We start from the raw sequence: 12939 nt of genomic DNA on the forward strand, positions 1-12939 counted from the left end.
GGGAGTTCTACCAAACTCCTTTTATGACACAAACATGGTACTGATTCCAAAGCCAAGCAGGTCAAAAACAGAGAAAGAAAACTATAGACCAATCTCCCTAATGAATATAGATGCAAAAATCTTCAATGGGATACTAGCAAAAAGACTCCAGCAAGTGATCAGAAGGGTCATCCACCATGATCAAGTAGGATTTATACCAGGGATGCAGGGCTGGTTCAATATTAGGAAAACCATCCACATAATTGACCACATCAACAAGCAAACCAACAAGAACCACATGATTATCTCAATAGATGCAGAAAAAGCCTTTGATAAAAAACAACAACCATTCTTATTAAAAACACTAGAAAGCATAGGAATAGAAGGGTCTTTCCTAAAAAAATAAACAGTATATATCTAAAACTATCAGCTAATATCATCTGCAATGGGGATAAAATAGATACATTCCCAATAAGATCAGGAATGAAACAAGGATGCCCATTATCACCTCTACTATTTGACATTGTACTAGAAACACTAGCAGTAGCAATTAGAGAAGAAAAAGAAATTGAAGGCATCAAAATAGGCAAGAGGGAGACCAAGTTATCACTCTTTGCTGATGACATGATGGTCTACTTAAAGAATCCTAGAGATTCAACCAAAAAGCTAATTGAAATAATCAACAACTTTAGCAAAGTTGCAGGATACAAAATAAACCCACATAAGTCATCAGCTTTTCTATATATCTCCAACACAGCTCAGCAGCAAAAACTAGAAAGAGAAATCCCATTCAAAATCACCTTAGACAAAATAAAATACCTAGGAATCTATCTCCCGAGACAAACACATGAACTATATGAACACAACTACAAAACACTCTCCACACAACTAAAACTAGACTTGAGCAATTGGAAAAACATTAACTGCTTATGGATAGGACGAGCCAATATAATAAAAATTACCATCCTACCCAAACTTATTTATCTATTTAATGCCATACCCATTGAACTCCCAAAATATTTCTTTACTGATTTAGAAAAAACCATAACAAAATTCATCTGGAATAACAAAAGATCAAGGATATCCAGGGAAATAATGAAAAAAAAAACATATATGATGGGTGCCTTGCAGTCCCAAACCTTAAACTATATTACAAAGCAGCAGTCATCAAAACAATTTGGTACTGGCTAAGAGACAGAAAGGAAGATCAGTGGAATAGACTGGGGGAAAATGACCTCAGCAAGACAGTATACAATAAACCCAAAGATCCCAGCTTTTGAATCCACTATTCGATAAAAACTGCTGGGAAAACTGGAAGACAGTGTGGGAGAGATTCGGTTTGGATCAACACCTCACACCCTACACCAAGATAAATTCAAAATGGGTGAAGGACTTAAACATAAAGAAGGAAACCATAAGTAAATTGGGTAAACACAGAATAGTATACATGTCAGACCTTTGGGAGGGCAAAGAATTTAAAACCAAGCAAGACATAGAAAGAATCACAAAATGTAAAATAAATAATTTTGACTACATCAAATTAAAAAGCTTTAGTACAAACAAAACCAATGTAACTAAAATCAGAAGGAAAACAACAAATTGGTAAAAAATCTTCATAGAAACCTCTGACAAAGGTTTAATTACTCAAATTTATAAAGAGCTAAATCAATTATACAAAAAAACAAGCCATTCTCCAATTGATAAATGGGCAAGGGACATGGATAGGCAGTTCTCAGATAAAGAAATCAAAACTATTAAAAAGCACATGAAGAAGTGTTCTAAATCTCTTATAATCAGAGAGATGCAAATCAAAACAACTCTGAGGTATCACCTCAAACCAAGCAGATTGGCTAACATGATAGCAAAGGAAAGTAATGAATGCTGGAGGGGATGTGGCAAAGTAGAGACATTAATTAATTTCTGGTGGAGTTGTGAACTTATCCAACCATTCTGGAGGGCAATTTGGAACTATGCCCAAAGGGCAACAAAAGAATATCTACCCTTTGATCCAGCCATAGCACTGCTGAGTCTGTACCCGAAAGAGATAATAAGGAAAAAGACTTGTACAAGAATATTCATAGTTGTGCTCTTTGTGGTGGCCAAAAATTAGAAAACGAGGGGATGCCCATCAATTGGGGAATGGCTGAACAAATTGTGGTATATGTTGGTGATGGAATACTATTGTGCAAAAAGGAATAATAAAGTGGAGGAATTCCATGGAGACTGGAACAACCTCCAGGAAGTGATGCAGAGCAAGAGGAGCAGAACCAGGAGAACATTGTACACAGAGACTAATACACTGTGGTATAATCGAACGTAATGGACTTCTCCATTAGTGGCGGTGTAATGTCCCTGAACAATCTGCAGGGAACCAGCAGAAAAAACACCATTCATAAGCAAAGGATAAACTGTGGAAGTAGAAACACCGAGGAAAAGCAACTGCCTGACTACAGTGGTTGAGGGGACATGACAGAGGAGAGACTCTAAAGGAAACCCTAATGCAAATATTAACAACATAGCAATGGGTTCGAATCAAGAACACATGTAATACCCAGTGGAATCACACGTTGGCTATGGGGGGTGGGGGGGAGGAAAAGAAAATTATCTTTGTCTTTAATGAATAATACTTGGAAATGATCAAATAAAATATTATAAAATTAAAAAAAAGTTCAGGATAAAAAAATGAGATATTTGTATAAGAGTTATGTGCTACATGTTTTGCTCATGTAGGTTTTGTGTGTTCAAATGGATCTTTTTTAAAAAATATTCTTAAAATATTATTTACAGATTACATGTAGATACAATTTTAATAATCATTTTCTGACATTTTGCATTTCATGTTCTCTCCCTCCTAAAGACAACAGGTGATATTATATAGGTTGTACGTATGCTATCATGCAGTATATACTTTCATGTTTGTCATGTTGTCAAATGGATCTTTTTTGGATGTGGCTAGCAGGGTATTATGTACCATTAACTACATGTTCTTTCTTGAAAGTATCTCTTTCCATTCATTTCATCACACTATATAATATGGTATAGTGCAAAAGTACTGACTTTGGAGTCAGACATGGGCTTAAATCCCATCTCCAATGTGTCCATGAGCTAGTCAATCAACAAACATTTATTGTGTTTACTATGTGCCAGGCACTATGTTAGATAATTTCTGAGTCCCTTTTAGCTGGAGGTTTATGATTCTATCATTCTACTCTCTTTGATTAATCTTTTTGCCATGTTTACTTCACTTCCTTCTCCCAAATATGTTACCACTTTTAGTTTTATTTTCTTTTACAATATTTTTTTTAAAAATCTGTACATCTCAACCATATTAATGACTTCCAGCTGCCACCTACATATTGATGACTTTAATATTGTAATATAGGAGCAGAATGGGGTCACTCACACTCTCTATGATGAACTAGAGAGAGATATGAAGGAGCTAAAGAATGGAAAGAGGGAAGATTGATCCCCCTTTCTCTTCCCCTTGGGGGAATGTAGCACAAACTGTCTTCAAGAGGGACAGAATATGTCTTCTCAGAGATTAGATTGACTGTGGAGGTTAAGGACTGAAAGAGAAGGTCTGAGAGAATAAACCCACTGCCTCCCCACTTTGACCATGGCTATTGTAGGAGAGCAGAATAATTCTCTTGCTCCTGGATTTCCCAATCTCCCAACTGCCCTCTTTCTCCTTTTGGGCCCGAGTCACTCTACAGACTGGTTTGGAGTTGACTCTTCTCTTTGAGGGGAAAGAGTAAGATTTCCTCCCAAGCCTCAGTCCCCTTCTATAATGTTAGAAAGTAGTTCTGAGGGGGCAGCTGGGTGGCTCAGTGGATTGAGAGCCAGGCTAGAGATGGGAGGTCCTAGGTTCAAATCTGGCCTCAGACACTTCCCAGCTGTGTGACCCTGGGCAAGTCACTGCCTAGCCCTTACCACTCTTCTGCCTTGGAGCCAATACACAGTATTGACTCCAAGATGGAAGGTAAGGGTTAAAAAAACAAAGAAAGTAGTTCTGATCTAAAAAGTAACTTTATTCTAGGGGACACACAAAGCAGGGAGAATGGGGTTGTTGAATGAGGAAAGTAGAAATGGGAATCCCTATAAGCTAACAACTGACCCCCCCACTCAAGATCTTGAGGATTCAGGCTGTCTGCCTGACCCTCTTTTGGGTCAGTTGTGGAGCTGTCCTTCCTTCTGATCTAATCTAGTTGTAAGATGAAATTTAAGGACAGTTTTTTGGGGGATAGAGAGGATCTTTAGTAGATGGCTTTTCCCAAAAGTCCCAATATACTTTTATCATCTTCAGAAGGAACCAAAAGAATTTAGGGTTCACTAGATGGTGATCAATGTCCTGAGAAGCTCTCTGTATCAGAGGCTTCCTCATGGACCATCTACCCCAGGAGGGCTCCCAAGAAGAAGGGAAGAAGTGAAGTAACTGTTTTTGAATCTTCATAGCTCATCTGTTCTTTTCTTGGAATCTTGGGTCTTCTTTGCCCTTCCCCCATTTGGGTTGCTCCTTGGTCATGCTGGATCTGATTTCCTCTCTTACAATATACATCTATATGTTCAGTTCTGACATCTTGTGTGAGTCCCAGTCACACACTTACTGCTTCTATTTCTACCTGGGTGTACTACTATCCTCTCAAGCATTCTATATGTAAAGTCAAACTCATTTCCTTTCCTTCCTACCTGCCTATCTTTAAAAAAATGATGAACCTCTTGTCCATCTTGATGGTTTCATTTTTGTTCATGGAAATTTTTCTTCCAGTTACTAAAGTTTGAAGCTTGTCGTCCTTGGTTTGTCATTTTTGTTTCCCTTCCTTCTTTTCTCCAAAGTAGTCATTGAGTATTATTAAATCTTCCTCTGTAATGTCTTTAAAATCTATACCTTTCTTTTCATTCCCACTGGTGCCACCCAAGCATCTCCTCATATTGCCTAGATCAGAGAGGTTTCTAAGTTGTCTTGGTTCACAGCACCATCGGTATTTGAGTAATTTTTCATGGCAACTCTAGGCCAAAAGAAATTCCTGTCTATGAAGTAGTTAGATCCAAACAATTTGCAAGTATTTATCTCCTAATGACTTACTATTTGAAAATATAACACACATATGTATCAAGGAAAATTATCTCCTCCCCCTGCTGAGGAGCTTGATCTGTCCATCAAACATTCCTGAGATAACACATTGGCACCAGGTTTGTGTCTGTGTATATTCTGTACATCAATAAAAGTCAAGGTTTTAGGCTTGAGAGGGGGAGAATTAAGAGAACCGAGAAGAGAATGAAGAAGGAAAAAGTCAGGAACAGAGCAGGTAGGTGAGGGGGGAAGGGGAAAGAGACTTGCAGGCTAGGGACCATGCAGTCAGGTTACTTATAGAAATGATTGTCTATGCTTCCTAATAAACTTTATAAAATATATATATGGGTAGAAATATTATTTCAATTCTTACACATATTATAAAACACACACACATATATACCCACAATAACTTCCTGAATTCAGCCTGTTTGCAGGTCCAAAAAGAGGAAGAGGGAGGAGTTACCACCACTTAAATACAATCACTCAACATGTGGGAACACAGGAAAATGGAATCTAGGGAATTTCTAAGGGACTTTGGGGGGGATGAAGTCTAAAGGCTCAAAATCTCCATTTAAACAATAGAAAGAAATGAAACACAATCTGATGTTGAAACTGTGAACTGCCCTAGTGTCTGAAAAATGTGAAGTACTACTATATTTCCCTTCAAATTTTCAAATACCCTCATAGCACCCTTCTGAGTTCATTCCATTGCACAGTTTGGAAGCCCTGGGCTTAGACTGCTTCAACCTTCTTCTAATAGGTATCCTTATCTCTCATTTGTTCACACTCTAGTCCATCCTGCACAATTGCCAAAGAAAACTTTCTAAAAACATGTTTGATAATGTCACATCCTTTCTTAGAAAAGGACAGTGGCTTCCCAAGGTCTATGATAAAAAACAAACAAACAAATGAAAAACTACATACACCTCGGGGCAGCATTTTTGTTGTTGTTGTTATAAATCATTTGCATCTTGTCTGATTTTGGGGGGATCCTATTTGGGATTGTTTTGGCAAAAATCCTGGAATGGTTTGCCATTTCCTACTCCAGCTCATTTTATAGATGAGGAAACTGAGGGAAACAAGGTTAAAATACTTACCTAGGGTCACACATTCAGTAAGTATCTGAGGTTTGATTTGAACTCAGGTCTTCCTGACTCTAGGTCTGGTATTCTATCCATTGAACCATTTAGCTGATAACAAAGTAGACAAATCTATATTTCCAATCTTCTTCCTCCTTAGTACTCTCCTGATATTTATACTATATCCTAGCTAAACTGGAGTACTTACTATCTCCCAAACATAAACTATGCTTTACTTCTACCTGGAATGTCCACTGTCCTTATCGCCATCTATTGAAAACCCTCCTCTGAAAATATATTTCAGATGATAGCCCCATCATGTTTTCCCTGACCACCAATTAGAAAGAATTTCTCCCTTTTCTGAATTCCTATATGATGTTTGTACAAATTTTATTAAACTTATCATATACTGTCTTTTATTCTCATTTTTATATGGTTTCTCTTACCTGGCATATCATATAAGCCTCATAAATCTAGGGATGTGGATCATCTGTAGTACTCAGCACAGTGTATGATCTTAGGGATTGGGTGTTGGCCATATTATGTAGCTTTTTACAGAGAATCATAGAATCATTGATTGGGAGTTAGAAGGGATTTTAGAGACTATATTCTCCAACATCCTCATTTTAAAGAGGAGGGAACTGAGGCTCAAAGAGGAAAAGTTCCTTTTGTAATATTTATGGGGGAAATGTAGGAAATTGAAGAACAGGGGATATGGAAGGTTTAAAACAGGGAAATGAGGAGTTGAAGGGATAGAGGGAATATGGCTGCTGGTCAGGTAAAAGGTGAGAGACACCCCTACTGAAAGGCTATATTTGAAAATTGAGGTTCCTGAGAAATGGGCCACTTATGATAGCCTGGGGGGAATGTCTTATATATTGATTGATGTGGAAGATACCCCAGAACAGGTAAGCATGGACCCCCCTGAGGGACCAGCCTGCCCTCAGAACAAGGTCACCCAGCAGGGGTCCAATAAGGACTGTTTAGGGTTGAATGGCTGTCCTTGGGTTCAGCTCCCTTTATGTTCCCCTAAAATGAGAGTCCTCTTATCTGACTGCAGTTATGTAAATAAAGATGAATTTAATAACAAGGTTGGATTGGGAGGTATCAGGGAAGAGGGAGTCTGGATTTCTTTAGATTGGGTTTGAGTCTCTCTCAGCTTTTGAGTTGAGGCCAGGCCTCACAGACTGGTGGCGGGTTTCTTTTATTCCTGTCTATGCTAATCTGTGCTAGTTTTCTTAATTTGAAAGTTTTTAGCAGTAGACAGCAAGATGGAGAAAAGTTCTGATTTTCTGAATTGGTTGGGCCTGTCTCTTCATGCTGAAGCTTCTAAAGACTGGCCTTACAATTCAAACTGCTCCCTTTAAATCCTTTTGTTGATGACAGGATCACAGGAATCCAGGCAGAGCACATAGTTGGGGAAATCAGGAATAGAGGCACTTCAATCCAGAGAGAAGGGAGAGAGGCTCCTTCCAGTCAGAGGGCCAGGAAGAGAGTGAGTCAGGAGACCAACTGCCACCCCCAGTTGCCCCTCCTTTCACCAACTGTCATTCTTATCAATATCTTCTCTCTAACATTCCAATTGCTGTTTGTTCCACCTGATTGGCAGAAAATCTAAAACTTGCTTATGTTTTCCTTTCCACAATCGTCCCCTTTTTTTGTTGTGACCTTCCCAAGGTCACTTATTTTTATTATAGTTATCAATCTACTAAATCTAATTTCTGATTAGTTCCCCCAAATAATTAACTTCCCTAAATTACTCTATCACTATTCTATGCTAACTTTATCTACTCTAAGGAATTCTATGCAGGAAAGTTTGGGTAAGGGTAGTTTTAGGGTTTGACTATAAATTCAGTACAATAAATATTTGAACAAAACCATTACAAAGAAATTTGAATCTTAGTGCTAATACTATTTACTCTTGCTAAGTTAAACTAATACAAACAGTTTTCCTATTTATATATCTATTATTATTTGCAAACCATTTTATCTATGTATATATTTCCATTAAACACAATTTCAGCATCAGCTTTACAATAAACAATTAAAAGTTTACTATCTGCAAATGAAGCTTAAGTCTATTCTTAAGTATAACTGTCTATGTTATGCTTAACTTAACTTACTCCTAATCTATTCCCTACTTATTATAATTATTCTCTAAATCCCTAGTCTAATCTATAACCTAATCGTATGCACAACACATATACATGCTATGCTAAATATTTACAGACTATATCACTATGTTACGAACCTAATTATAGTATATACATTATTTATGAAGATTATTTACATATAATACAATAATATATATAGTTCCCTAATCTTGATGTCAGCCAAATAGAAATATCTATTGATCTTTCTATTTGGCTAAGACCTTATGGAACTAACTATATACATATTTACATTTTGCATAAATATAATTTCAGACACTTGTTTATTTAAACAAGGTCTCCCAATATGCCAGATTGTGGTTTTGTGTTTTGTGTCTAATAGTGTTCTGTTGAATTTATACTTGTCAAGTTTCTTCAGATTTCCACTTCTCATGTTGACTGAAGGATCTCTTCTTTCTTCCAAGTTATGTGGTGTTGCATGCTATTTCCCAAATATGTGAAATTAATTTTGTTTTATTATTTCAAAGCACTTAGTCTTACATACAAGTCTCATTTTCTGTGTGTCCTCTTCTTATATAAACAAATTTACAATGTTCAAAGTCTTAGCTGTCCATTTCAGCTTTTTCTCTTTGTTTCTTCTCTCTAGCAGCTTTTCTTGATGCTTCTCCTCTGGGATGGTTTAAAATCTTTTCCTATGGACTGGTTTAAAAACTTTTCCTCTGGGCTGGAAAGTTGTCTTCTCGTTTTGGCATGCTTGACTGCTGGGATCTTGTTATCTCAAACATTATGTGTCACTATTGTTTCTTTGTGGTGTACTTTTTGATGTTTATCAGTTTATGTTTTCATTTCTCAGCACTATATTTTGTCTAGCTCTCTCCTTCTTCTATGTCTGTTACAGTGATGTTGAATTTTTCTGGTTTTACGTGGGAATAGTGGAACCATGAGTCTTTCCCTAGAATTTCTATAGTTGTTGGGGTAGTAAGCAATACTTCATGTGGTCCAGTCCATTTTATGTCTGTAGCCAATTTTCTATTGAAAAATTTTAAGCATATTTTGTCTCCTGGTTTGATGTTGTGCAAATTGTATTCCAGGGGTATTCTTTGTTGTATCAAGCCCATTTCATGCAACTCTGCTATTCTTGTTTGTAAAGCTTGTATATATTTTGTTAATTGACAATCTGATTTGTGAGAAGTTCTAAATCAGAGAGAGGAAAGTGTGATAGGATCATTACATTGTTTGCTTCTTCTTCTGTTTGTTTTCTATCAGGTATATAATTTTGTTCTACTTATAATTCAGAGTCTTCTTCCTCAACCTCATACTTTTCATAAATTTCTTGATAATTCTTGACTCCCAATGCCTCTAGCATTTCTTTTAATGAGTTTGTGTATTCTATGTCCTGAACTAACTCTTCTGATAGGATCATTTGTTCTTGATTTGAGTTGTTAATGTAATCATCTCTTGTAAAGCTTTGTGATCTTTATTGTAAAGTTTGATATATTCATGAGGTTCTTGGTCTTTCTCTCTTTCTCAGTCAAATATTATCAGATATAGTGGTTTTGTGTGATTTGTGAATTGCATTGACCCTTGCTCAGTGATTTCTATATTCCCCAAGTCTTTTGCAAGTTCCTGCCTAATAGTATGCTGTAAGTCTGTGTTCTGTGTTGATAAATTTGATTCTTGTGTGTTTGTTCCTTTCTGTGGATCTGCTATCATATCCCAGTTTTGTTTTTTAGCTACAGACTTCTCTTGTTGCTTTGAACATTCTTTTTGTAATCCATCATCAGTTTGCAATGAAAGTGCATTGTCATGGAGTCTTAAAGATGATGTGATAATGTTTGTGTTTGCTTTTTCTTGTACAGTTGCTCTTGGTTGGAATTCTTTTACATAAAAATTTAAAGTTGACTTTTCTATTATGTCATTGGTATGTTATTTATTAATATCATCCTTACATTCAGTGTCATTGTCTCTAGGATGTCTGCTAATTTGAATGTTCTCTGTTATTGCATTTTCCTCCCCATTGGACCATTCCGTTGTTTGCTCATGTGCTTCAATTAATTAATTTGCAGTTTGCTTAGAATCTCTAGAACCCTCTACTATTTGTGTCTCATATGGTTCTGTTTTTAGTTTTGCTATTTGTTTTATGCTTTTTGTTTCTAAAGTATATTCTTTCCTTTCCATTAAGTTACTTTTGTCTTGTGCAGAGACATGTTGCGATTCACTGTTGTTTGGATCTAATCTTTCATATTCTTTGCTTTTTAAGTTATAATGTCCTAATAAGTTTAAGGTTTGTATATTACTTTCCCATTTCTTTGTATCTTGTTCCACTGTTCCAAAATTTTTCTCTCTAATCTCTGTTACATCGTTATCTAATTGGATTTCTTCTTATATCTGCTCTTTAGTTTTATTTTATTCTTTTGGACCCCCAAATTCTATTTGCATGTAGTATCTTTCCTTTTCATTTCCCCTATTTCCTTTCCCATTTTTCCTTTTTGATGTTACCCCATGTACCTGGTTTCATAACCAACTTTGTTTGGAAGCACCTGAGACTACTTGCAAATAACTTGGTTTCACTCCTTGTTGGATGAATCTCTCCATGGTTTCTAAATTTGGTGCTTGCAATGAATTCTCACAATTACAATTACAACATTTTGTATTTGTTTGTGTATTGTTGCTGCTATACTTTATGTTGCTTTTCCAGAACCTCTTTTTGTTGTTAGCTTAGACTGATTGTGCCTTTAAATAGCAGTCTCAAACCATGTGACCAATTTTTCCACATAGGAGACATTAGGGTACATTTCTCCTGTGATTGTTTTATGTATAATTTCTTGTGGGTTTGTATGATTACAGAGTGGCTAGATTTTTTATTTCTTCAATTTATTTATGTTTAATTGTGCTATTTGCCTCCTTGAGCTTGGTTTTAAGCTCTTTTATTATTTCATCCTTTTCCTCTGGGATTTCTTTATGACCTATGAATATGTAAGTTGCAGTTTTTCTTAAATCTTCCAGACTTAGTGTTTCCCGCTCTGGGCATTAAAGCTTAAAATATGATCTAATAGGTATGTTATTGCCTTTCACAAATTTTCTCCTTATGTGTTGGAGATTTTGTTAAGTTAAATTTTCCAAACCAAGCATATCCTCTGCTACTTCAACACTCTATCAAGGAACTTTAATGAATGTTCCCCACTCTCCTGTCTCAATTTCTCAAATTGTCCCCAAGTATCTGGTCTTTGTGAAAAACTTTTCATTGCCTCTAATAGACCTTCTCTGGCATTTTTATAGATAACACAGATTTGCTTTATTAGGTTATTCTAAGTCTGTTCCTTACTCTGGCCATGATGTTAAATTTGGATTATTTCTAGTTTCATCAATAAATTGTTGCTTTTCCCTTTTTAAAAATAATTCTGAGAGAAGAATTCCAGTGTCCTGGAAATTTGGATCAGAAAGCCTAGTTGCTCTTTTAAATTCTTTCCAACATGGTACAGGATCTGAAAACCAGGAAAGCATCTGTTTGTTTTTTTTTCAGACTTTCAAGGTCTGCTACTTTAAATGGCTTATGTGTTTTAATATGAATTATGCCTTTGTCTGGTTGTAGGCTTGTTTGGTCTCTTAGTGGCAATATTGGTGTTCCCCCTTCAATCCCATATGTCTTTTCTTACTCAGTTACATTGTTATTTTTTAGGGGTGTCTTGTTGTGTGTTAATATATTTACCACTTTGTTTCTCCTCAGTCAGTTGCTTAATCATTTGCTTTAGCTCTGTGATCTCTTCCCTAATGGCTAAAACTATCACTGTCATTTCATTGTTTTTTGCTTTTTTGCCATAAATTAGATGCACACCTTTTTTTTTTCAGGCCATAGTATAATTGGATTAAGAAGAATAATACTTCAGAATATGTGGGAATGAATGAAATCAAGTAATCTACACTTATCTTCAGCCACTGAAAACTTTCATAGCTATTAAGCAAAAAATACATATAATCTGGAATCTTGACAAAAAATAAGTTGAAACCATATAAAAGAAATGTCCAATCAAGGTCAGATAACACATGGCAAATATTAGTTTCTTTGCCGTCTTGTATCTTAAAAAGCCGTTTGCAACGGAAAACAAAATGTTTTTAAGTCTGGCCCTTTAAGAGTTGTCTCTTCCCTTTAGAAGGAGTGGTTTCTTTTGGCTGTGGTATTGCTAGGCAGATTAGTTGCACTCAACACTACTCTTAAAATGTCTATTTTCCATAGTCACACAGACTTTTGAAATGTGTGTAGGCTTGATTTCTCTGAAACTTCTCTGACACTTCCAACTTCTTACTTTTTCCAAAATTCTTAGCAAAATAGGCTGGAAAAACCTAGCTGGCTCTGCCCAAACTGTAATATTATAGGGAAAATGTAGGGGATTGAAAAACAGGGGATATGGAAGGTTTTGTAACAGGAAAATGAGGAGTTGAAGGGAGAGAGGGAATATGGCTGTTGGTGAGGTAAAAGGTGAGAGATACCCCTGCTGAGAGGCCATATGTGAAAATTGGGGTTCCTGAGAAATGGGCCACTTATGATAGTCTGTGTGGATGTCTTCTCTATTGATTGATGTAGAAGATATCCCAGAGCAGGTAAGCATGGACCCCCCTGAGGGACCAGCCTGCCCTCAGAACAAGGTCACCCAGCAGGGGTCCAATAAGGACTGTTTAGGGTTGAATGGCTGTCCTT

Source organism: Monodelphis domestica, chromosome 4 (assembly GCF_027887165.1).
Source record: "Monodelphis domestica isolate mMonDom1 chromosome 4, mMonDom1.pri, whole genome shotgun sequence".
Lineage (NCBI taxonomy): Eukaryota > Metazoa > Chordata > Mammalia > Didelphimorphia > Didelphidae > Monodelphis > Monodelphis domestica.